This window comes from Zalophus californianus, chromosome 9, assembly GCF_009762305.2.
Source record: "Zalophus californianus isolate mZalCal1 chromosome 9, mZalCal1.pri.v2, whole genome shotgun sequence".
In the NCBI taxonomy this organism is placed as follows: domain Eukaryota; kingdom Metazoa; phylum Chordata; class Mammalia; order Carnivora; family Otariidae; genus Zalophus; species Zalophus californianus.
This window is the reverse complement of record NC_045603.1, coordinates 23,086,435-23,111,067: the sequence shown is the minus strand read 5'-3', so window position 1 is coordinate 23,111,067 and position 24,633 is coordinate 23,086,435. Positions and strand designations below refer to the sequence as shown.

General features: G+C 38.8%; 1 pseudogene; it reads right to left on the bottom strand.

Moving 5' to 3' along the window:
* Positions 1–8,363: 8,363 nt before the first annotated feature.
* Positions 8,364–9,930, bottom strand: LOC113922417 (annotated as a pseudogene).
* Positions 9,931–24,633: the final 14,703 nt, after the last annotated feature.

The window sequence follows — 24,633 nt, the reverse complement described above, 5'->3', positions numbered from 1 at the left end:
TTTTATAATCAGGAATATCACATTATGTATTAAGAAAATAAATGTAGGGGTACCTGGGTGGCTCAGTCAGTTAAGCATTGGACTCTTGGTTTTGGCTCAGGCCATGCCCTCCTGGGTCATGGGATCAAGCCCCTCAGTAGGCTTCATGCTCAGCAGGGAGTCTGCTGGAGATTCTCTCCCTCTGCCCCTCCCCACACTTGAGCATGCACACATTCCCTCTCTCTCTCTCTAATAAATAAATAAATCTTTTTTTAAAAAGGAAAACAAATGTAGCATCATTCATACAACAAAGTATATATTGAGAACCAACCACATATCAGGCTCTATGCTACACACTAGAAATATAGCAGGGAACGGGAAAAAAAAGGATCTTTTGTCACAAAATATGGATGATCACAAATATCAGCAAATCAGGACACTTTTGAGAGTGAAAAGGGGGTGCTATTATAATCAGACCAGAACAAAAATGAGACTGTGCTGAGTAAACCAGGACATTATGGTAACTGTTTCTACTTATGTATGCCAGCTAACATTTTAACATTCATGTGTATTTTGAGTGGAGGACTACCATTTATAAGGCCTGACTCTCTCCTCAAAAGTTAATTCCTAAAATCAAGAAATGTAGAGAATATGGCAGGCAGGTACCTGGGGACAGGGAAGATTTTTAACTGGCCACATCTCAGCATCCTCACCCTTCACTTTGGAAAACACCCAGGGTCTCAGCTCAACCAAGAAGGGCAAGGAAAGGGGTGGGAGGGTGAGGAGCTAGCACTGACTGATCACTTACCAGATGCCAGCTACAGGGTTGGATACTTTCTATATGCAATCAAAATTCATCTCATGCCAACTCTGTGACATGGGTATTATGACACCCGTTTTGCTGATGAAGAAACAAAGGCTCAGAGAGCTCAGTTACTTGGCCCAAGCTAATCCAGCTAGTGTTGGACTAAATGTGAACCCAGCCAACTCACTACCTCCAGCCCACCTCTCAAAATTAAATTTGAGAACTTCAAGTACAGAAACATTATAAACCCCTAGTCTCTCCCTAAAGTAAATGTGAATAGTGATGAGGTTGTCATAAAAAGTCAAGTTTTAGTGGTCATTTCTTCCATATCATCAGTTTCTCAGCTTATACCAAGCAGAAATGTAGAAAATGAGCTTAGCTGGGTGCTGTTTCTTGGAGCATTTCTCATGGTCTTCATGTAGGTGGTATCTGAATTTGCCATGTAATTTGAAAATGAAATTTTGGAAGGCAATTAAAGGAAAACTTCTGAAGAGTGGGGTTAGCCCAGGAAAAAACACCCAACATGTTGAAAAGCATTTGGAACTAATTTCCTATCCATTGAGTCAAAAGAGAATAATTCCATTGATCCCAGATTGGTTAATTAGAGAGATATGTCAAATTCTGTTTTGACAAATAACATCACACTCAAATTTCTGTTCACTTTAATGGGATTTGACCTACATCAACTTGTTCCAAAGCATGAAAGTGAAAAAAAAGTAGGTTTTGCTAGGAGGATTTTGCTGTTTGTTTGGGCTTTTCCAGTTGGTACAGTGTATACATATTGCCAAATGAAAGGCACTCTGAATCAAAAAGTCATGGCGGGAGTGGGGGGAAAGATTCTTGAAATAAAATCACCTGTAAGATGTTTTTCACTGCCCTGTGCTCGCAAAAATCATTTACAGACTTACATTAAAAGAATGTCAAAAAACATAAAAACAGCATAGAAAATGAAATTGCACCTGTGATTTGTTTCATCTCAGCTTCGGATCACAATTGTACATTTTGAACTAAATGTCTTTAGCTGCACTGAAGATACTGCAGTTGGAAGACCCTTCTGACATAGAAAGTCTCTTTTTATCCTAACATGCCTCTTGAAACAAAAAGAGCTTCCTAATGATATATTTTGAAAATGTTGAAACTAAAGTTCAGGCTTATTTCCCTATTGTACTTAAAATTTCAGAGATGAGGAAACGGAAGAATGGAGTTTGAGGAGGAAAGGAAATTTCTTTAAGAATGGAATGTTTAGATTCAGAACAAATAGAATGGGTAATTTCATTTAACGTAAAAGGAAAATAAGATCCTTTTGTCCCAAACAGGTAACTCATGTATCTATTTCAGGACTTGCACTGTTCTTTACCTTTAGATCTCAAGGCTGCAATTCAAGCCAGTGTTTTAAAACACTTAGGGTCTTTATTCTCATTCAGTTTTCTTCCATTAGCTGGGAAATACAATCTTCTTTCATGTTGTGTAGCTGATAACAAAAACTGGCTAGCGCAAGAATGCCCCGCTGAATTCACAGTCGGGCTTTGCAGAGCTGAATTTAGAGAAAAAAATGCAACTACTTACTGTCTCACTGAATTATGGATTTTAGAAAACTGTTTAATAATGAGGAAAACACTTAAGACAGCTTATATTGAGTTCTGTATGCCCAGGAAACTAACATGAAACAGGAACAGCTAACAGATTTTGTTGGGAAAGCTAAATTGTAATTTTATGATCATCTAGAAGCTGGAGATAGCTTCACAAGGACAAACCCCACAATTATCTATATGTTAGCAAATGTGGAAGTGTGTAATTATATTTTTAAGTAGTCAAATCTTTCTTTACGTACAACTTTAAGGTTAAAGCGTTTGATGCTTCTGGGTCTTTTATTTAGTTTCTCAATCTACAAAAAACAACAACCCTCCCAATATTTGCCACTTCCTCTCCTTCAATTACTCGATTGTTCAGGAGCCTGGATTATCATCAGAATCACTGATTGTAAATTCCTCAAACGTATTCATCTCTGTACCTTCCTGGGCACTTAGCAAAGCTCCAACCACAAAGCAGGCCTTTATAAATGTTTCCTGATTTATCTGAAGTAATATGGTAAACCTAAAGATTCACAAGAATTGTTTGTTATTTTTAAATCGTCTTCATTTAGACTTGCTGATAGCCCACTAAATGTCAACCCGCTGAGTGATGAGAGTAAACCAAGTACCGTCTTCGTGCTGCAGCAGCTCCCAGTCTCGTGCGAGGAAAACAAATAAGGAAACCAGAAATTAAAATATTGTGTGGTAAAGACCAACCATGATGGAAACATATGAGAAGCACCAAACTCATTCAGAGGGGGACCCAGAGGTTTGTTTGAAATGATGTCAAAGCTGAAACTGTATGCACAGTGGAAAGACAGGCGAAAGAGAGTCTGGGCAGAGGGAAAAGCACACTACAAAACACACTTAACAGAAAAAAACATGGATTGGGGAACAGCATCAGCTCCGCATGCCTGGGGTAGAAAGGGTGCATGAGGAGGGGCTATACGAGACTGGAACTGGGGGGAAAGCAAGGGAGGACATTTTGGAGAGCCTTGGGCACCAGGCTAACTCATTCTTTACATACAAGCTCAGAATATAAATGTTGGATGCTTCTGTGTTCTTTTCTGTTAAAATGAGTTTGGACTTACCCTAGCCCCCAATATGGAGCCATGACTAGGGCCAAGAGAAACAAAAAAAAAAATAATGCTTTAAAACTGAGTAATATAATTCAGAAACTATTCTTTGGGTCCAAATGGTTTTAGCATATGGACACAAACACATTATATACTTCTTTTCTTATTTCCCCTCTCTCTTCCTTCCCTTCTCGTAATCCTCACTACATTCTGATCCTAAACCTGTAGAGTCACTGTAGGAAAGGGGAAAAGTGTGTAAGGCAAGATACGTATAAGAGTATATTATTTTTGGGGGACGCCTGGGTGGCTCAGTCGGTTAAGCGGCTGCCTTCGGCCAGGGTCATGACCCCAGAGTCCTGGGATCGAGTCCCACATTGGGCTCCTTGCTCAGCAGGGAACCTGCTTCTCCCTCTCTCTCCCTCTGCTTGTACTCTCTCTGTCAAATAAATAAAATCTTTAAAAAAAAAAGAGTATATTATTTTTGGAAAGGTAATTGTGGATACACTATACATAGGAGTCTACCCCATACACCTCCAAACTGTTTTTTAAATAATTAAATCTATCTGTTCTATATGCTGAATCCACATAGAACTAACTTTCAATAAGCTTTTGCCAAATCATAGAATATGAACAATAACAATATAGCTTTTTCATCAAACTGGATATATTCACAATAGGTCTTTGCTGTTAAGCAAATAAAATGACCTAAACTTCCCTTTAATAAAACATATGCAAAACTTTAAAATTTTTCAGACTTTTTAATCCTAATTTTTATTTGCAGGAAGTTGACCTTAAGAACTAAATAAGGATATGCATAAGATATGGCCAAACATCATCATGTTTTGATGACCATCATGATGAACATTATAATGGCTAAACATCATCAAAAAATATTCCCATCATGGCCAATTTCTAGCCTTCAATATGAAGTCACTGAACACAGAATTAGGAAGAGATGCACATATCAGCTCCAACACATCACTGAAAAGAAAACATATGGAGATACCACTCCCTATTTTCTGTATAAACCACACACACACACACACACACACACACACACACACACACACACTTCACTCACATCCTGTTGGCCAGAACTAGCCATGTGACCTTCCTAACTTCCAGGGAATCCAGAAGACGGAAACTGGGTATTAGTGAACACATTAATGTTCTCCACAAAGTTCAGTCCTTGGGTGCTCTCTTTCATACCTGGCAAGTCCAACATAGAATTCTCTTAAACAAAGATAAGTATCTCCCTAAAAGAAATTCTACCATTAGCTTTGAAAAAATTATTTGTTCACACTTATTCCATGTATGATACACAGATATTAAAAAAAATAAAATTATTGCTAAGTCATGGGTTTAGGAACATTTTTACTTCCTTTTGGTTAATTTGTATTTTCTAATTTGTCTGTAACAGACATTGATTGCTTTTATAATAGTAAAAATTATTTTTAATGTGTGTGTGTGTGTGTCTTCCTTGAATAATTCCTACAAATTCTTCTTATCTTAACTCTAAGATGAATGAGAGAGACAGAATACACAATCATTTGGTTACCAATTTTCTGGTCATTCTCAGCACCTGTGGCAATTGTTTTTTTTGTTTTTTGGGTTTTTTTAAGATTTTATTTCTTATTTGAAACCAGAGAGAGAGAAAGAGAGCACGAGTGGAGGGAGGGGGAGAGGGAGAGGGAGAAACAGGCTCCATGCAGGGCTCCATCCCAGGACCCTGAGTTCATGACCTGAGCCAAAGGCAGACGCTTAACCGACTGAGCCACCCATTTGACCCAGTCGTTCTTTATCTTTAGAAGTTTCTCTTCCAGTTCATCTTAGAAACCTTACTTGGCATTGACTGGCAAAGTTCCTTAGAAATCTAGATGTTCTTATAGGTTTCCCTTTACACCACCGCCTCCTCCAAATCACTGTGCCTCAGGCAAATCTGATTAATGTCCTCTCAACTCCTCCCAGGGCCACTGGTTAATGTCAAAAAATGGAAATACAGTAATTATTCAAGGAAAATATTTTTTCCTGATTTCCTCCATTAAATTGTCTGAAGAAGAAAAATACTTTAATAATAAAAATTGGTAGTCAGTCCTTTGATTTTCATCTTCCATCTCATTTCCATGATCTGAAATTTAATCCTCAGGGTACATAAGAAGGTTTTCTCCATCTATGAAAATGCAGAGGTTGAGAGGATCAATCAACAGGAAAAAAATACCCTAAATGAGCAATGTGCATGAGTGTACTTCTAAAATCTAAAGCTAAGTAAATATAAGGTGTTATTACAACATTGTAGTATAGTTAATATTCATTTGTACTTAGTATACATGAGTTTTCTAGGAGAGGTTGTTACTTGTGTATAAACTTCTATTTATTTTAATATCATCCTTCAATAATCCTTGGAATAATAAAAATTTCCATTTACATTTTTAACCTGTAATAAATTAATTGCAATTTTTCCTAATTGTCCGTTTGTAACCCAAGTTATTTTTCAAAGTAAATTCTAAAATAGCAAACACATAAATCCAAATTATTCTATTGAAGGTAAAAGTAAAGCATGAGAACTAAATTATAAATTTATTTTAGAGGCTGTTTGACACAACTTTATTAACACTGTGATATTCCCCTACATATCAGGTAACCGCATCCCAGCACTGTTTTGTCAGATAATGAAGGAATACTCACCGAATTGAAAAGAGCTAGAGTATGACATTAGATTACAACTTTCATATACAGGAGAAGTACCTCATAGCAATGCCGGTTCTTCCTTTTATCTGCTTCCCCTTTCCTTTCAGGCAAAAAATATAAATGAAAAATGCCTACTACCTTCAATCAAACACCAAAGATAAAATGCTGATTGCTTGCTTGACTGCTTACTATGGAGGTGTAACAAATGTTAATCTGTTTCTGCGGCCTACAGAGAGGGGGAACTGGAAAGAAGAGAAAGGGATTTGAAGAGCTTTTCCTGTGTGGCTTTTCTGAGACTTCAAAATGCTCCTAGAAGCTACTTAACAACAAAATCAGTTGATCCCATTGTTGTGGCTCAGAATCCTGTTTCTGTATATCAGCTGAGTGAGGAGACTAAGGTGCTGGAGTGGCATTAATGCATTGCCCATGGATATTTCCAAAACTTTTAATTACAGCACTTTAAAGAAGTCTTATGAAAATCCTCCAGCCTGCCACAAGACCCATGTCTCCAGGGCCAGGCCCACCACAGTGAAAAGCAAAGCCCAGATCTCAAGGTCAGAGGATCCCGCCAAGTTTATTTCTGAAACTAATTCTGCTCAGCTCTGGTTTCAACTTCTCAGTACGGTGGGAGTATGGATAGGAGACACTCTCCCTTTCATCATGGGTTCCGTCCCATAGGGAATGGGGCTCCCCACGGTGCTGTTAACAGTTTCCAGTCTTACTCCTTTGAGGCAGCCAGTGGTGTCCAGCCCCAAACACTAACAACCACCAGGGCAGCCCGGACCCACCTCCACCACTTCTGAGGCTTCAGATCCTGCTTGGCTGCTGGTTGAGGAGAGAAAGGTAAGGAGGAATGTGACAGAGAGCATCCTTCTTCTCTTTCTGTGGTGGTTAATTTTATGTGCCAAACTAATTGGGTTGTGGTGCCCAGTTTTTGCTCAAACATCCATCTAGATGTTGATGTGAAGGTATTAGTTAGATTCACATTTATGTCAGTAGACCCTGAGTAAAGAAGATTGCCCTCCATGTTGATGGTCCTTGTCCAATCAGCTAAAGGCCTTCAGAGGAAAGACTGAAATCCCCCAAGGAGGAAGGAGTTCTGCCTCCATACTACCTTCAGGCTCAAACTGCCTCATCCACTGCTGCCAGAATTCCCAGCTTGCTGGGCTGCCCTACAGATTTTAGACTTGCCAGCTTCTACACCTGCATGAGCCAATTCCTTAACACATATCTACGATGGTTCCTGTTTGTTCTCCTTCCCCTATTGGTTCTGCTTCTCTGAAAACTTCTGACTGATAGACTTCCCCAGGAGCTTTTCCCTCTTCATGGGACAACATATAGGGCCTAAAAGGGGAACCTGTTCTCTCAGGATCCCAATCCCCTCAACAAAACGATCATCCAAACCTGCAAGATATAGGTTGTGAAGCCCAGTCATGTAACTCCATTCTGATAAGCCTCCAGGGCCTTTTACACGACCCCTAGGCTTAAAAGGAAATAATGTTTCTGCTTCACACCCAGTGACCTGGGGACTTTGGCTCTTCTCCAAACCCAAGGGGACACTTTCCTTCTCTCTCTTCCCTGGCCACTGCTCCTGATGACAAATAGCTCCTCCATTTAGTGAGAACCTATCATCTGACAGACTATGGAACTGGCGGGTTGGCCACTTTTGGACATGTGACTGTATCCACCATACAGTTCACTTCATAATGTTTGAGCCTCGGTAAGACAGTAAGACCAAACTACATGATTCCATTTCCCTGCTTGCCTTGGAACAGGAGTTTGGACAGGAAAACACACCCATCTTCTACCTTGAGGCTTTTCATTCTTTCTGGCTTTTTAATCTGAACCCTGGATTGTTCTTTGCTGGCATAAATCAAACTCTGGAATCATCTTTTAAATTCATTAGTAATTCAGAGTCATGACTCTCCAAACCAGGATAAATCTTCCTGATCCATACCCTTTCCAAGGGGCCTTAATGTGTTTTATTACTCTTCATCTTTTAAAAGTAAAAACTAGCTTTTTACATGGTTTTCTTTGGGTGATGGTGGGGGGCTGGTTCAAAGTTTCTTAATTGCTTACTTTCAATACAAACCAGAGGGTAATTCACAATACAAGTTTCATTAGTGTTGGATTTTTTATATTATTTATATCAGTACTATCAGTTTTATAACACATACTATCTTTAGCATACAGATGCAAATTATTTTCTAGCTATTGTTAATAGTAAGTAAGGTAGGGTATCCTCTAGAAGGGCTGAGTTATTTGCTGTTGTTCCTTTTCTGCCATTTCTTGTTGGTGAACTGTATCCTGGGTTGCTTGCTGCATTTTTCTCCAGTTTTTCCAGAGTCAGAGATTTTAAGAGTAAAAGTTTGGGTTTACACAGCACCACTGTGGTTATATCTTCCACAGACAACTTGTTTTGGAAGAACTTCTGGGAACATTGACTTCACTTCACCATATCTGAATTGTTGGGTATAGCTAAGTTTTTTCCTGAAAGTTCTCCTGGTCTTTTTCCTGGCAAATTTAGGCATCCAACCCAGTATTACCAAGATGACTGAGTTCTTGACTCAAGCCTACAGAAGGAAAGATTCGTCTTTTCCCAGACAGCTCTGGTTTTTCATATGCTTTGTGTCCCTTGTCCCTCTTTGCCATTTTCTCTTTGTTTAGTCTCCCTCCAATATGGATTTGACCTGAATTATTCCAATAACTACATGTTCCTTCTATTTCACATTTACTCTAGAGACCAAACTTCAACATATTTCTTCTCCATTCGCTATATTCTGGATTTTTTTCTCTTATGCCATAAGTTCATGGACAATCTGAGAAAGCCTGAATTACAAGTAGCCAATTGGCTTATCTACTTCATCTATACTTTTTATCTCTATTTACAAAAATATGGCACCAAAATTCTCTGGGAAATCAGCTCTGCTATTCTCAAGGTACAAGAAAGAAATTGTGTAAGATACCATGAGAGATTTAAAACTATCATCATGGTAACTTAGAAATAACCAACTGTGACTGCTCCATGGAGGCCCAAGACTCTGTTAATTACCACTGCTTAATTAATCCAGGAGACTCTAACTGCATGCCCAACTGAGTTGTGAAAATAATCACTAAGTGACCAAAAGGTGTTCCAGAAGCCAAGAGAATAGCACTTGGGCCTGCCTGGAAAAGCAGAGATTGAATTCTTCCCTTCTGGTTTCCTTCTGGCTAGCAGGAAACCTGGTTAACCCTAAGGAGAAATGGAAGGAAATGGATCTCCGGACACAGAAGCATCACCCAAAAATGAGGCCCTCCTTAGAGAGTGAGCCACACTTCCTGGAGAAAACACAGCAACTCAGGAATCATGAAACAGAAAGAAAAATCTGCAGGTAACTGGTGTCTTGGCCCCAGAAGGAAAATGCAAAATGTACAGAGGTTTCCTGACAAGGTTAAAAGTGGAGTTTACTGTCCAGCAAAGCCAAACAATTCTTAAAAATGCAAAATATAGAGATGGCTTGAGTTCAAATTCTGATTTGCCACTTACTAGAGGTGTCATCTTGCTGTGTTTATCTAAACCTCAGTGTCCTTATCTGTAGGGTGGGAGTAATCATAGGCTTGTAGTAAGGAATAAATAAAATCATCAAAATTAAGTACTTGACTAAAAAGTTGCACATGGTAAAGGCTCTTAAAATGTTATGACTGATTTTTTTTTTTTTTTAAGTAAAGCCCATGGAGCCCAGCGCAGGGCTTGAAGTCACAACCCTGAGATCAAGACCTGAGCCAAGATTGAGAGTTGGACACTTAACCTGTTACCAAACCTGGACTGCATCGCCTGACGGAAGAACCAAGTGGCACTTGGAGATCTTGGAGGATAGGAGGTTTATTTAACACCGGCTGGCTCAGAGGAGAATGATCTCCAAAGGTCTGAGCTCTGAGCACAAACAAAGGGGGTAATTTATACACTTCTACTTCCGCATACTTGGCACTATTGGTGCACGTGGGAAGCGAGGCAGGGAGAAGAACCCAGAAGAGCCCCGGGGCAAGGACTGGGACTCCCTTGCTGTCTCAGTTGGCCATCTTAGGACACAGATTTTTCCTCTTCAAACCGACTGGGCCACCAAGGTGCCCCATGATTGACTATTATGTATGAAGATCCGATTAACAGTTATCCCATGCACCAACCACTCCCAAGTTCTGCTGAATAATTTGGAAAACAACTGCACCATCAGAAAAAGCCTTGAATTTTGGGATACTTCTCAAGGACTTGGCAAAAAACTGAAAGACCTGAGGGGTAGCATCAGTGTTTTTATCCCAAGTAACAGTAAGAAATTTGAAAGATGAAAGAGGAATCAAAGTTCAGGAAGTGAGTAGCTGGTATTACTAGATGTGTCAGAGAATGGGTTTTGGCTTTCTGAATAACTGTTTAAGATCTCAGAACAATGGACACCTGGCCAGAGATAAGGCTGGTGTATAGGAAAACTCACTGTACATCAGCAGGAGAATGAATAAACAAATGGTGGTCTATTCATATAATGGAATACAACTCAAAATTTTAAAAAGTAAGTACTAAAACACACAACCCATGTATGAATTGCAAAAACATTGTGAGTGAAAGAAGCCAAGTACAAAAGTATATACTGCCTGATTTCATTTATATGAAGTTCTAGAAGAGATAAAATTAATCTAATGATAACAGAAAACCAAACAGTGGTTGTTTCTGGAATGGAGCTGGGGGTTGGGATTGACAGGAATGGGTGATATGAGGAGTGAAGGAAATGTCCTGTATGTTGTTTTGGTGGTAGTTTATCAAAATTCATTGAACTGAGCTATTTGTATTTTACTATTTCCTAATATCACTCAATTAAAAACAATATCGTGAGAGCAAAATAAAGACGTTTCAGATTAACAAAGACTGAGATTGAAAGAATTTACCATTCACAGGCCCTCCTTGAAATATGTACAAAGGGATGTTCTTGAGAAAGAAGAAAATTAAGTGAAGAAATGAAAAAATGAAAGTAAAGAAGCAAAAGGAACGAAGGAAGCATCAACTGTATAAAAGAATGCCAAAAAAATTCACTAATCGTATGTGTGTGTGTTTTAAAAGGTAGAATTAAATACTATACAATAATAACATGAAAGGTGGAGCTACTGCCTTTTTCACTTAAAAAAGCAGAGATTTATTGACTAAATTTAAACTTTTTAGGTCAAGCATGCATGCAAAAAAGAAATGTTAACACCTAAAAAGATACACTGGTGTGCAGCTTCTGGAGAAGGGAATGTGAGAATGTGCATTGAGAAGAAGGAAGCTCAATGAATCTAATAGACCCCATGAAACATATATACAAACACACATGTGCACATACACAGACAAGAAAACAAAGAATCAAAGAAATGTGTGGCAATTATAAAATACAAAATAAAATGGTGGAAATAGAGACATCAGTAAGACTAAACTCATCCCAAACTAAACTACACAATCTTACACTGGTTTTTAAACATGTGAACTCTCCAACTAAACACTGCTTGTAAGAGACATACCTAAACAGAATGACAAAAACATTGAAAGTAAAGAGGCAAAAAAATCATATAATGGGCAAACACTAATGGAAATTAAATTGATACAGTCATATTAAATCAGACAAAAATATATTTAAGGGAGAAAATGTGACTAAAAATATTACTATGTAGTTATAAAATGAATACTTTTTCAGAAAAACATAACCATCTTGAACCTGTATATACTTAATAACATAGCTTTAAAATATATAAAGAAAAAACTCACAAGGAGAAATGAACAAATCCACAAACATTGGGGGAAGATTTTAACATCTTGCTGTAACTGCTGTATAAAAAGCAGTAAGAAAACAAGCATTTAAGCAGCACAATTAGTAAACTTCACCAAATGGACTGCAACATATATCCTACACCAAAATTTAAAGAATACATTTTATTTTCAAGAACACATGAATAATTTACCAAAAATTGACTGGATACTTGCTCATAAAGCAAGATTCAATAAAATCAAAACATTCTGTAGCCTACAGACTACATTTTGTGACCAAAGTACTATAATATTAGAAACTAGAAGTTTAAAAATCAACCTCAAAACCATGAATGTTAGGAAATTTTAAAATCTCTTGTACATAATTTATAGTATTACAAATAAATCATAAAGGATAGTATCACTATTCAGAAATGAATGACAATAAAGGTACTACATATCAAAATTGATATATGCAACTCAATACTCAGTACTAAGAGGCAACTGTTGCCTTAAATGCATATATTACATAAGAAGAGAAATCAAAAGGCTATGGCTTCAGCATCTAATTCAAAAAATTAGAAAATGAAAAACAGTAAACCCAAGTTAAGGGGTAGAAGAAAAGAAATGAAAACAAGAAGAGCAAAATTCATCATGTAGAAACAAATAACAAAATAAAGAGGGTCAACAGGACCAATGCCTGAGTCTTTGTAAACATCAAAATAAAGCTAATCCTCTAGCAAGACTGGATAAGAAAAAGAACTGAGGTACAAATTAGCCATATTAGACTTTAAAAAGATACATAATTACAGGTACACTAGAAATTTAAAGCAGCTCAAAAGAATGCTTGAACAACTTGAGGCCAATAAGTTTGAAACCTAAAAAAGGCATATGTTTAAAAAAAATTGAATTACCAAACTGTCCCATAAAAAAATACAGAGGGGTACCTGGGTGGCTCAGTCAGTTAAGCATCCAACTCTTGGTTTTGGCTCAGGTCATGATCTTGTAGTCATGGAATCCAGCCCCACGTTGGGCTCTGCACTCAGCCTGCCTCAAATTCTCTCTCCCTCTCCCTCCTGCTCACTTTCTCTCTCTCTCTCAAATAAATAAATCTTTTTTAAAAATGTATATATAGAGAAAACCTGAACAGATTTATGATCACTAAAGAAGTTGAATCAATAATTAAAAAACAATGATCTCTCCTGCCTCCAAGGAAAAGGCCACGATGACTGCACAGATAAGTACCAAACCTACAAGGAACCAGTATTTCCTAATTTATGCAAATGCTACCAAGCAGATAGAAAGAGAACTCCCCAACTCATCATATGAGACTAATGTAACCTTAGTGCACAAAGTGGAGAAGGACAGTGCAAAGAGTAAATTACAGGCCAAGTTCACTCATTAACATAAATGTAAAAGTCTTAAGTAATTTATTAGCAACCAAATGCAGGGAAGTATTTAAAAATAAATACCCCATGACCAAGTAAGTCTTATTTCAGGAATGCAAGGATGATTTAATGTTAGAAAATCAATAAAAGTAATATAACCGTAACAGATAAAAGGAGAAAACCCAATGTGATAATCCCAAAAGATACAGAATAAGAACACATGAAATTTAACATCTATTCAAGTAAAAACTCTTAGCAACCAGGACTGAAGGGGAAATTACGTTACCTGACAAAGAGTATCTATCAAAAACCTTCAAAAAATATCATGTTTAATAGTGAAATGTTTAGAACATTCCATTTTCAAAAATAAGGATGCCCTTTAGCACCGTTTGTATTCTAGCATTTTCCTGGATGTCCTGGCCAAAGCAAAAAGACCGGGGGGAGAAAAAGATGTAAAGATTGGATGGGAAGAATCAAAATTGTCATTATTCACAGACGATATGGTTGTCTACATGGAAAAATCTATGAGATTATATAAAGAAACCATTAAAGGCAATAAGAGCTTGGTGGATACAAAACAATATACAAAAATCAATAACATCTCTATAAACCAGCAACACCCAATTAAAAAATATAATTTAAAAATCCTATTAGTAACAGTAGCAACAAAAATATAAGGTATGTAAGAACACAGCTGACAAAAGATATTCATTAATATTATGGAAACAGTATAAAATCTTTTCGAAGGGTGTAAATTTTTAAAACATGAAAAAAATGGAAAAATGCAGCATGTTCATGGGTGAGAAAGACTCAGCTTTTTTTTTTCAAGATAGAAAATAATTTTTATTGATTTTAAAACTCTAATTACAACAGAGCTCCTTAACAATGTGTCCTTGGAACATGGTAATTATCTCGACACTCTTATCCACTGTGAACTACGTTATATTTGGACCCACTTAAAAAATTCATCCACGTGAAGTCATGCCCCTCTTTATTCCACCCCAATGAAAGAGTTAGTCTCCACATTCTCACCTCCTACTCTCAGAGTTTTATTCCCTCTACTCCAAACAGGGGTTTTTTTATTGTTATGTTAATCACCATACATTACATCATTAGTTTTTGATGTAGTGTTCCATGATTCATTGTTTGCGCATAACACCCAGCGCTCCACGCAGAATGTGCCCTCTTTAATACCCTTCACCAGGCTAACACATCCCCCCACCCCCCTCCCCTATAGAACCCTCGGTTTGTTTTTCAGAGTCCATCCTCTCTCATGGTTCATCTCCCCCTCTGACATACTCCCCTTCATTCTTCCCCTCCTGCTATCTTCTTCTTTTTCTTTTTTCTTAACATATGTTGCATTATTTGTTTCAGAAGTACAGATCTGTGATTCAACAATCTTGCACAATTCACAGCACTCACCATAGCACGTACCCTCTCCAATGCCTATCACCCAGCCACCCCATCCCTCCCACCCCCCACCACTCCAGCAACACTGTTTCTTTCCTGAGATTAAGAATTCCTCATATCAGCGAGGTCATATGATACATGTCTTTCTCTGATTGACTTATTTCACTCAGCATAACACCCTCCAGTTCCATCCACGTCGTTGCAAATGGCAAGATCTCATTCCTGTTGGTGGCTGCAAAATATTCCATTGTGTATATATACACCACCTCTTCTTTATCCATTCATCTGTCGATGAACATCTTGGCTCTTTCCACAGTTTGGCTATTGTGGACATTGCTGCTATAAACATTGGGGTGCACATACCCCTTTGGATACCTACATTTGTATCTTTGTGGTAAATACCCAGTAGTGCAATTCCTGGATCATATGTTTCTCTATTTTCAATTGTTTGAGGAACCTCCATACTATTTTCCAGAGTGGTTGCACCAGCTTGCATTCCCACCAACAGTGTAGGAGGGTTCCCCTTTCTCCGCATCCTGCCAACATCTGTCGTTTCCTGACTTGTTAATTTTAGCCATTCTGACTGGTGTGAGATGGTATCTCATTGAGGTTTTGATTTGGATTTCCCTGAGGCCGAGCGATGTTGAGCACTTTTTCATGTGTCTGTTGGCCATTTGGATGTCTTCTTTGCAGAAATGTCTGTTCACGTCTTCTGCCCATTTCTTGATTGGATTATTTGTTCTTTGGGTGTTGAGTTGGATAAGTTCTTTATAGATTTTGGATACTAGCCCTTTATCTGATATGTCATTTGCAAATATTTTCTCCCATTCTGTCGGTTGTCTTTTGGTTTTGTGGACTGTTTCTTTTGCTGTGCAAAAGCTTTTTATCTTGATGAAATCCCAATAGTTCATTTTGGCCCTTGCTTCCCTTGCCTTTGGCGATGTTTCTAGGAAGAAGTTGCTGTGGCTGAGGTCGAAGAGGTTGCTGCCTGTGTTCTCCTTTAGGATTTTGATGGACTCCTGTCTCATGTTTAGGTCTTTCAACCCTTTGGAGTCTATTTTTGTGTGTGGTGTGAGGAAATGCTCCAGTTTCATTCTTCTGCATGTGGCTGTCCAATTTTCCCAACACCATTTGTTGAAGAGACTGTCTTTTTTCCATTAGACATTCTTTCATGCTTTGTCAAAGATGAGTTGACCATAGAGTTGAGGGTCCACTTCTGGGCTCTCTATTCTGTTCCATTGATCTATGTGTCTGTTTTTGTGCCAGTACCATACTGTCTTGATGATGACAGCTTTGTAATAGAGCTGGAAGTCCGGAATTGTGATGCCACCAGCTTTGCTTTTCTTTTTCAATATTCCTCTGGCTATTCGGGGTCTCTTCTGATTCCATACAAATTTTAGGATTCTTTGTTCCATTTCTTTGAAAAAAGTGGATGGTATTTTGATGGGGATTGCATTGAATGTGTAGATTGCTCTAGGTAGCATTGATATCGTCACAATGTTTGTTCTTCCAATCCATGAGCATGGAACGTTTTTCCATTTCTTTGTGTCTTCTTCAATTGCTTTCATGAGTATTTTATAGTTTTCTGAGTACAGATCCTTTGCCTCTTTGGTTAAATTTATTCCCAGGTATCTTATGGTTTTGGGTGCAATTGTAAATGGGATCGACTCCTTGATTTGTCTCTCTTCTGTCTTGTTGTTGGTGTATAGGAATGCCACTGATTTCTGTGCATTGATTTTATATCCTGCTACTTGACTGAATTCCTGTATGAGTTCTAGCAGTTTTGGGGTGGAGTCTTTTGGGTTTTCCACATACAGTATCATATCATCTGCAAAGAGTGAGAGTTTGACTTCCTCTTCGCTGATTTGGATGCCTTTGATTTCTTTTTGTTGTCTGATTGCTGTGGCTAGGACTTCTAATACTATGTTGAATAGCAGTGGTGATAGTGGACATCCTTGCCGTGTTCCTGACCTTAGGGGGAAAGCTCTCAGCTTTTCCCCATTGAGAATGATATTCGCTGTAGGTTTTTCATAGATGGCTTTTATGATATTGAGGTATGTACCCTCTATCCCTATACTGTGAAGAGTTTTGATCAAGAAAGGATGCTGTACTTTGTCAAATGCTTTTTCTGCCTCTATTGAGAGGATCATATGATTCTTGTTCTTTCTTTTGTTAATGTATTGTATCACATTGATTGATTTGTGGATGTTGAACCAACCTTGCAGCCCAGGGATAAATCCCACTTGGTCATGGTGAATAATCCTTTTAACGTACTGTTGGATCCTATTGGCTAGTATTTTGGTGAGAATTTTTGCATCCATGTTCATCAAGGATATTGGTCTGTAATTCTCCTTTTTGATGGGGTCTTTGTCTGGTTTTGGGATCAAGTTAATGCTGGCCTCATAAAATGAATTTCGAAGTTTTCCTTCCATTTCTATTTTTTGGAACAGTTTCAGGAGAATAGGTACAAATTCTTCTTTAAATGTCTGATAGAATTCCCTGGGAAGCCATCTGGCCCTGGGCTTTTGTTTGTTGGGAGATTTTTGATGACTGCTTCAATTTCCTTAGTGGTTACAGATCTGTTCAGGTTTTCTATTTCTTCCTGGTTCAACTTTGGTAGTTGATACATCTCTAGGAATGTACCCATTTCTTCCAGGTTATGTAATTTGCTGGCATAGAGTTGCTCATAATATGTTCTTATAATTGTTTGTATTTCTTTGGTGTTGGTTGTGATCTCTCCTCTTTCATTCATGATTTTGTTGATTTGGGTCATTTCTCTTTTCTTTTCGATAAGTCTGGCCAGGGGTTTATCGATCTTGTTAATTCTTTCAAAGAACCAGCTCCTAGTTTCGTTGATCTGTTCTACTGTTCTTTTGGTTTCTATTTCATTGATTTCTGCTCTGATCTTTTATTTCTCTTCTCCTGCTGGGTTTAGGCTTTATTTGCTCTTCTTTCTCCAGCTCCTTTAGGTGTAGGGTTAGGTTGTGTATTTGAGACCTTTCTTGTTTCTTGAGAAAGTCTTGTATTGCTATATACTTTCCTCTCAGGGTTGCCTTTGCTGTATCCCAAAGATTTTGAACAGTTGTGTTTTCATTTTCATTGGTTTCCATGAATTTTTTAAATTCTTCTTTAATTTCCTGGTTGACCCATCCATTCTTTAGTAGGATGCTCTTTAGCCTCCATGCATTTGAGTTCTTTCCGACTTTCCTCTTGTGATTGAGTTCTAGTTTCAAAGCCTTTTGGTCTGAAAATATGCAGGGAATAATCCCAATCTTTTGGTACCGGTTGAGACCTGATTTGTGACCTAGGATGTGATCTATTCTGGAGAATGTTCCATGGGCACTAGAGAAGAATGTGTATTCCATTGCTTTGGGATGGGATGTTCTGAATATGTCTGTGAAGTCCATTTGGTCCAGTGTGTCATTTAAAGTCTTTATTTCCTTGTTGATCTTTTGCTTAGATGATCTCTCCATTTCAGTCAGGGGGTGTTAAAGTCCCCCACTCTTATTGTATTGTTGTCAATGTGTTTCTTTGCTTTTTTTATTAATTGCCTTATATAATTGGCTGCTCCCATGTTAGGGGCAGAGATATTTACAATTGTTAGATCTTCTTGTTGGATAGACCCTTTAAGTAGGATATAGTGTCCTTCTTCATCTCTTATTACAGTCTTTGTTTTAAAATCTAATTTGTCTGATATAAGGATTGCCACCCCAGCTTTCTTTTGGTGTCCATTAGCATGGTAAATTGTTTTCCACCCCCTCACTTTCAATCTGGGAGTGTCTTTGGGTCTAAAATGAGTCTCTTGCAGACAGCATATTGATGGGTCTTGTTTTTTAATCCAATCTGATAGCCTGTGTCTTTTGATTGGGGCATTGAGCCCATTTACATTCAGGGTAACTATTGAAAGATATGAATTTAGTGCCAATGTATTGCCTGTAAGGTGACTGTGACTGTATATTATCTGTGTTCCTTTCTGATCTATGCTGCTTTTAGGCTCTCTCTTTGCTTAGAGGACCCCTTTCAATATTTCCTGTAGGGCTGGTTTTGTGTTTGCAAATTTTTTAGTTTTTGTTTGTCCTGGAAGCTTTTTATCTCTCCTTCTATTTTCAATGACAGCCTAGCTGGATATAGTATTCTTGGCTGCATATTTTTCTCGTTTAGTGCTCTGAAGATATCATGCCAGTCCTTTCTGGCCTGCCAGGTCTCTGTGGATAGGTCTGTTGTCAATCTAATGTTTCTACCATTGTAGGTTACATATCTCTTCTCCTGAGCTGCTTTCAGGATTTTCTCTTTGTCTCTGAGACTCGTAAGTTTTACTATTCGATGTTGGGGTGTTGACCGATTTTTATTGATTTTGAGAGGGGTTCTCTGTGCCTCCTGGATTTTGATGCCTGTTTCCTTCCCCACATTAGGGAAGTTCTCTGCTATAATTTGCTCCAGTATACCTTCTGCCCCTCTCTCTCTTCTTCTTCTGGGATCCCAATTATTCTAATGTTGTTTCATCTTATCGTATTGCTTCTCTCGAATTCTGCCCTCGTGATCCTGTAGTTGTTTATCTCTCTTTTCCTCAGCCTCTTTATTTTCCATCCTTCCTCTTCTATATCACTGATTCTCTCTTCTGCCTCACTTATCCTAGCAGTTAGTGCCCCCATTTTTGATTGCACCTCATTAATAGCCTTTTTGATTTCGACTTGGTTAGATTTTAGTTCTTTTATTTCTCCAGAAAGGGTTTCTCTAATAACTTCCACGCTTTTTTCAAGCCCAGCTAGTATCTTTAAAGTCATGATTCTGAACTCTAGGTCTGACATCGTACTAATGTCCATATTGAGTAGGTCCCTGGCTGATGGTACTACCTCTTGTTCTTTTTGCTGAGGTGATTTTTTTTCATCTTGTCATTTTGTCCAGAGGAGAATAGATGAATGAAAGAACAAAATGTTAACAGGTTAACAACATCCCCAGGAAATATACTTTATACAAATCAGAAAAGACCTGAAACCAGGGAAAAGAAAGGGAAAGAAAGAAAAAAGAGAAAAACAAACAAACAAACAAAAAACAAAAGATAAAAACAAAAACAGAACAATACAAAAAAACAGAATATGATCAAATATGATCAGTCTAGTGCATATATCAGTGCCTCACTCTAGATTTTGGGCGTATTTTGGTCTGTTAGAATAAAGTGCCTCCTAAAATTTTAAAGGAAGAAAGAATTATATATGTACAAAATAAGGGTTGATACAATGAAGGGATGGAAGATGACTGTAAAGATGAAAATTATAAAAGATTTTATAAAAGGAATTGATAAGATAAGAAGTTGTTTGAAAAAAGAAAGAAGAATATTTTTTAAAAAAAAGAGTAAAAAAAAAGGGAGCGAATGTGCTCAGGCAGGAGACTAAAACAAAGCCAAACACTCGTGATTTAGGGGTATATTTTGATCTGTTAGAAGAAACTGTATCTCAAAATTTTAAAGAGAGAACAACATATATATGTGCCAAAAATACGGGTAACTACTATGAAGGGATAAAATATGACTCTAAAATTGAAAAATAAAAAATGTTTTTTTTTAAAAGGGATTGATAAGATGTTGGTTGAAAAAGGGAAAAAGAAAAATTAAAGAAAAAACAGTTAAAAAATTAACTTTGAAAAACTAATGAATCATGGTTAAAAAAAAGCCATGAATTCTACGTGCAGTATTCCCCTAGCGCTGGAGTTCTCCCGTTCTCCTTGATCGGTAAACTTGGTCTTGGCTTGCTGCTGTTCGTGCTGATCTTCTGGGGGAGGGGCCTGTTGCTGTGGTTCCCAAATGTCTTTGCCGGAGGCGGAATTGCCCCGCCGTTGTTGGTCCGGGCTAAGCAATCTGCTTGGGTTTGCTCTCAGACGCTTTTGTTCCCTGCAAGCTCTCGGTACAGCTTTGGAGGACCAGGGTGAAAATGGTGGCCTCCCAATCTCCGCCCAGAGGAGCTGAGAACTCGGGGCCCCGTTCCTCAGTGCGCCCCCAGAGAAAAGTAGTCACTCCTGGGTCCCCAGTCTCCAGCCGCACCGCACTCCGTGCTCACCCGGCCTGTGACCGAATGTTTCTATCTCTGGCACCTGACCCTGTGTGGAGTCTCCAAACCCAGCAGATCCCTGCGATGCGCTCTCGCGCCGCTCCTCCCGGGGAAGGAAGGGGAGTCTCCCCGGCTCTGCCGCTTGTTGGGTCCCTGCTGGAGGAGCAGTGGCCCGACTGGGCCGCAGATCACAGTTTATGGCCACCCGGAGCTGAGAGCCCGCGCCTCGGCTCCGTCTCTGCAGCCGGTTTCCCCGCTCCGGTACTTGGGAGCTCTGCTGCACTCAGGCACCCCCGGTTTTTCTGTGACCCCGAGGGTCCTGAGACCACACAGTCCCGCGAGGTTGCCACCCCCCGCTTAGCCACTGGAGCGACATCCCTCAGCGGAGCCGACTTCTAAAAGTTCCGATTTTGTGCTCCACGGCTCTATCACTTGCCAGAAGCGGCCGCGGAGGCCCCCTCCCCCGCCATCTATCCTCCCGAATATCGCCTCGGATTCACTTCTCCGCACATCCTACCTTCCAGTAAGTGGTCGCTTCTCTGTTCAGAGAGTTGTTGCTACTCTCTTCTTCGATCTCCTATTGAGTTCGTAGGTGTTCAGAATGGTTTGATCCCTATTCAGCTGAATTCCTGAGACCAGAGGAAATCCAGGTCTCCTACTCCTCCGTCATCTTGCTCCGCCCCCCGACTCGAGGACTCAGCTTTTTTAAAGATAGCAATTCTCTCCAAATTAATCTATAAAGTCAATGCATTCCAGTCAAATTTTCCTAGGTTTCTCGTAGACCTCATCAAGCTGATGTTCAATTTCCCATGAAACAACAAAGAGTAAAGAATAACCATGACAATTTTGAAGAAAATAAATGAAAGGGAATGCACCCTAGAAGACATCGAGCTTTTGTATAAAGTTGTATCATAAGGCACAGTAAAACAATGGACAATTATCCCTTAGATGGAGAGCCTGGAAATAGACCTGGCTTTCTACATTGGAATTTAGTACATAAAAAAAGAGGCCTTAAAAATTAGTGGGAAATGTCTGATTTTTTTTTCACAATACAAATAAAATCATTTTTAAATGGCATATCTATTAACACAAACTGTTAGCAATTATGTGGGAAATGGAAATTCATAGGTGCACTCATAGGAAGGCACACTACCTAGGAAATGCGAAGTGATGCACACTCTTCAATTTGGCAGGCCCACCGTTCGTTGTCTACCCTAGAGAAACCTTGGCACACACATGCAAGGAGAGATGTATAAAAATATCCACTGTACTGTGTGTGAAAAGAAACAACCAGAACAAAGCGCTCATCAGAATGGACAATAAAATGTGGCTTATTAATAAAGTGTAATACTTGAAGCCATTATAGTAAACTAAATCTTGATAGAATGCTGATGGAAAAAAGGAAATTGCAAAATGATTTGCATAGAATATATAGGTTTGTCAAACAAAGAAAATTAATGCACTTTTAGGAAAGAGGAAGGAGGGTGCTAGGTAAGGAGCCAAATGGGCACTAACATCCTTGCATATTTATATTTACTATAAACTAACCTTGGGTTAACCATTTTGCAAACATTGCATAATGACCAACAAGGCAGGCAGTATTTTTACACGCATAATAGGTGCAAAAGTTGAAGCATAGAGGGTTTATTCAGTTTGCCCAAGATCATACAACTAACCAATGATGGAGACTGGATTCCCATCAGGCTAGACTCTAGAGATTGCCTTCTAAGCCATCCTACTACATGGGTTTGTTTTTCTTTTCAAAGTTCCTCTGCATACAAAATGGAGGACTAGCTCCCATGACCCTCATCTAGCCCGAAGGAAGCCAGCTGCCATCGGTAACATCTGGAGCTTGCCTCACTTTACAGGTAAGGAAATAGGCTAAGAGAAGCTAAAATATGTCCCAAAGCGACTGAGTCAGTCAGCACCACGACCAGAACTTAAAACCTAGTTTTCTTAGGATAAGATTTATGATATCTGTTAAAGGTACATCTGTCTTAGCATTTGGGGAGATTTACTTCCTTTTTATATTCATTTAATTTATTGTTAAATCTGGAGTTTTAAACAGTTGAGATATTAGCAGCTTCTTGACTGGAGTGGAAACTGCTGAAGAGAAAATACCCTAAATGAGCAGTTGCTCTTCGAAGGAAAGGTCCCCTTCTTCCTTCATAAACCCTCTACAAAATTGGCATCCGTACTCTATAGCAGCTGCTCCAGTCTCATACTTGACTCCATTGGGACTAACTTTGGTTTCCTTTTTTTAAAAATTGGAAATCAATGTCAAAGCAGGTGATGGAGAAAGCCAATGAAGTTCTTTTGTTCATACTCCCTTGCTGGGGGCACAAACACTCTTCTCTTCGGAGCATTGATCTGATAGCAGACAACTGTCTGCATTTCTTATGTTGGCATACTGAGATCCTTCTGGTACCCTTAGCCTGGCATAGGCTGGACTTGCTCTGGACTAGAAAAAAGAAATCAATATTTCTTTATAAAACTTTTACTTGGGACAGGATTCAGAAGCCTTCTCTTTCTGTGTTCTGGTCAAAATGAAAGATTCAGTATGAGAGGTCCACTCTATTTTCTGTAAGTTGTTGCCCTTAAATTCCTAAATTGACCAAAGAGTGGGCAAAAACTTAGGGCAATCAGTCAGCCGAAGAAAGGGTCATCAGAATAACTCCTTCTCAAATTATCACTCTCTGCAATTTGGGTGCCTAATTTACCATTGGGTCATTTTCCAGGTTTATGACACTGTCTTTCATAGACACCCTCTACAGGTGGATTGAATAATGAGTTCTAGCTCTTCACCCTCTCTTGCCATGGCTTTGTTATGGCCAGAATGCATTTCCTGGCCTTAAAGCTGGGCTCTACTACAGGGCTTGCTGTCATCATTGGCAGGAGAAAAGAAGGGACAGTCCAAAGCCTAGACATGTGTATTTCTGTTTGCCATCTTGCTCCTCAGCTATCATTATGAGAAAAACTTGCCCCTCTAGATGGAGCTAGATGGCTGCTCCAGGGAGGGCAACAGACATATGGAGCCCATCTAGTGTAGACCTACAGTGAGTCACAGAGCCACCCCAGACACTGCAACTGGACAATGGACACCCAGCTGATCCCAGAGCATTTGAGCCAACACCCACCTAACCTACACATCTATGAGCTGTATAGGTGCTTACTGCATATACTACTAAGATTTTATGCTGCGCTGATGTAACAATAGTAAATTAACACACTCTTTTAAAAGAAAATTATATAATTCTACGTGTAAGATGAGCCTATAAAAAACATAATTGCTTTTGAAACACACATACAGAACATGGTCATATCCATGGATTTGTCCTATTTTCCAAAATAGCTGGGGAAACGCTTTTTAAAATTGCTTTCTTTATTTATAGCACAGATTTTTGAATTATCCTCAGTAATAGCAAATCTTCATACTTTGAAGTCTTTGAATTTTTTTAAACTAAAAGACACTAGGGGGTATGTGAATTTCTTAAGGATCAACCAGAATTATTTTAATTTTATCCAGGAGAAATAATATAAATATAGTTCAGAAAGTTTAGAAAATTAAGATAGGAGCACCTGGGTGGTTCAGTGGGTTAAACATCTGCCCTTGGCTCACATCACGATCCCTGGGTCCTGGGATCAAGACCCACGTCGGGCTCTGCTCAGCAGAGAGTCTGCTTCTCCCTCTCCTCTGCCTACCATTCCCCCTGCTTATGCTCTCTCTCTCTGTCAAACAGATAAATAAAATCTTAAAATAAAAAAGAAAATTAAGATAAAATGTTTCACCCTCAAACTCACAACCATAACTCAGTTGTTGTTTTGGTGCATTCAATTTCTTTTCTTTCTCAAATGAATATGTTTACTAAGGGGTCTCAACGTTCTTTCCCAAAAAGGAATGGGTCCCTTGTTACTAAGTTTGTAATGTG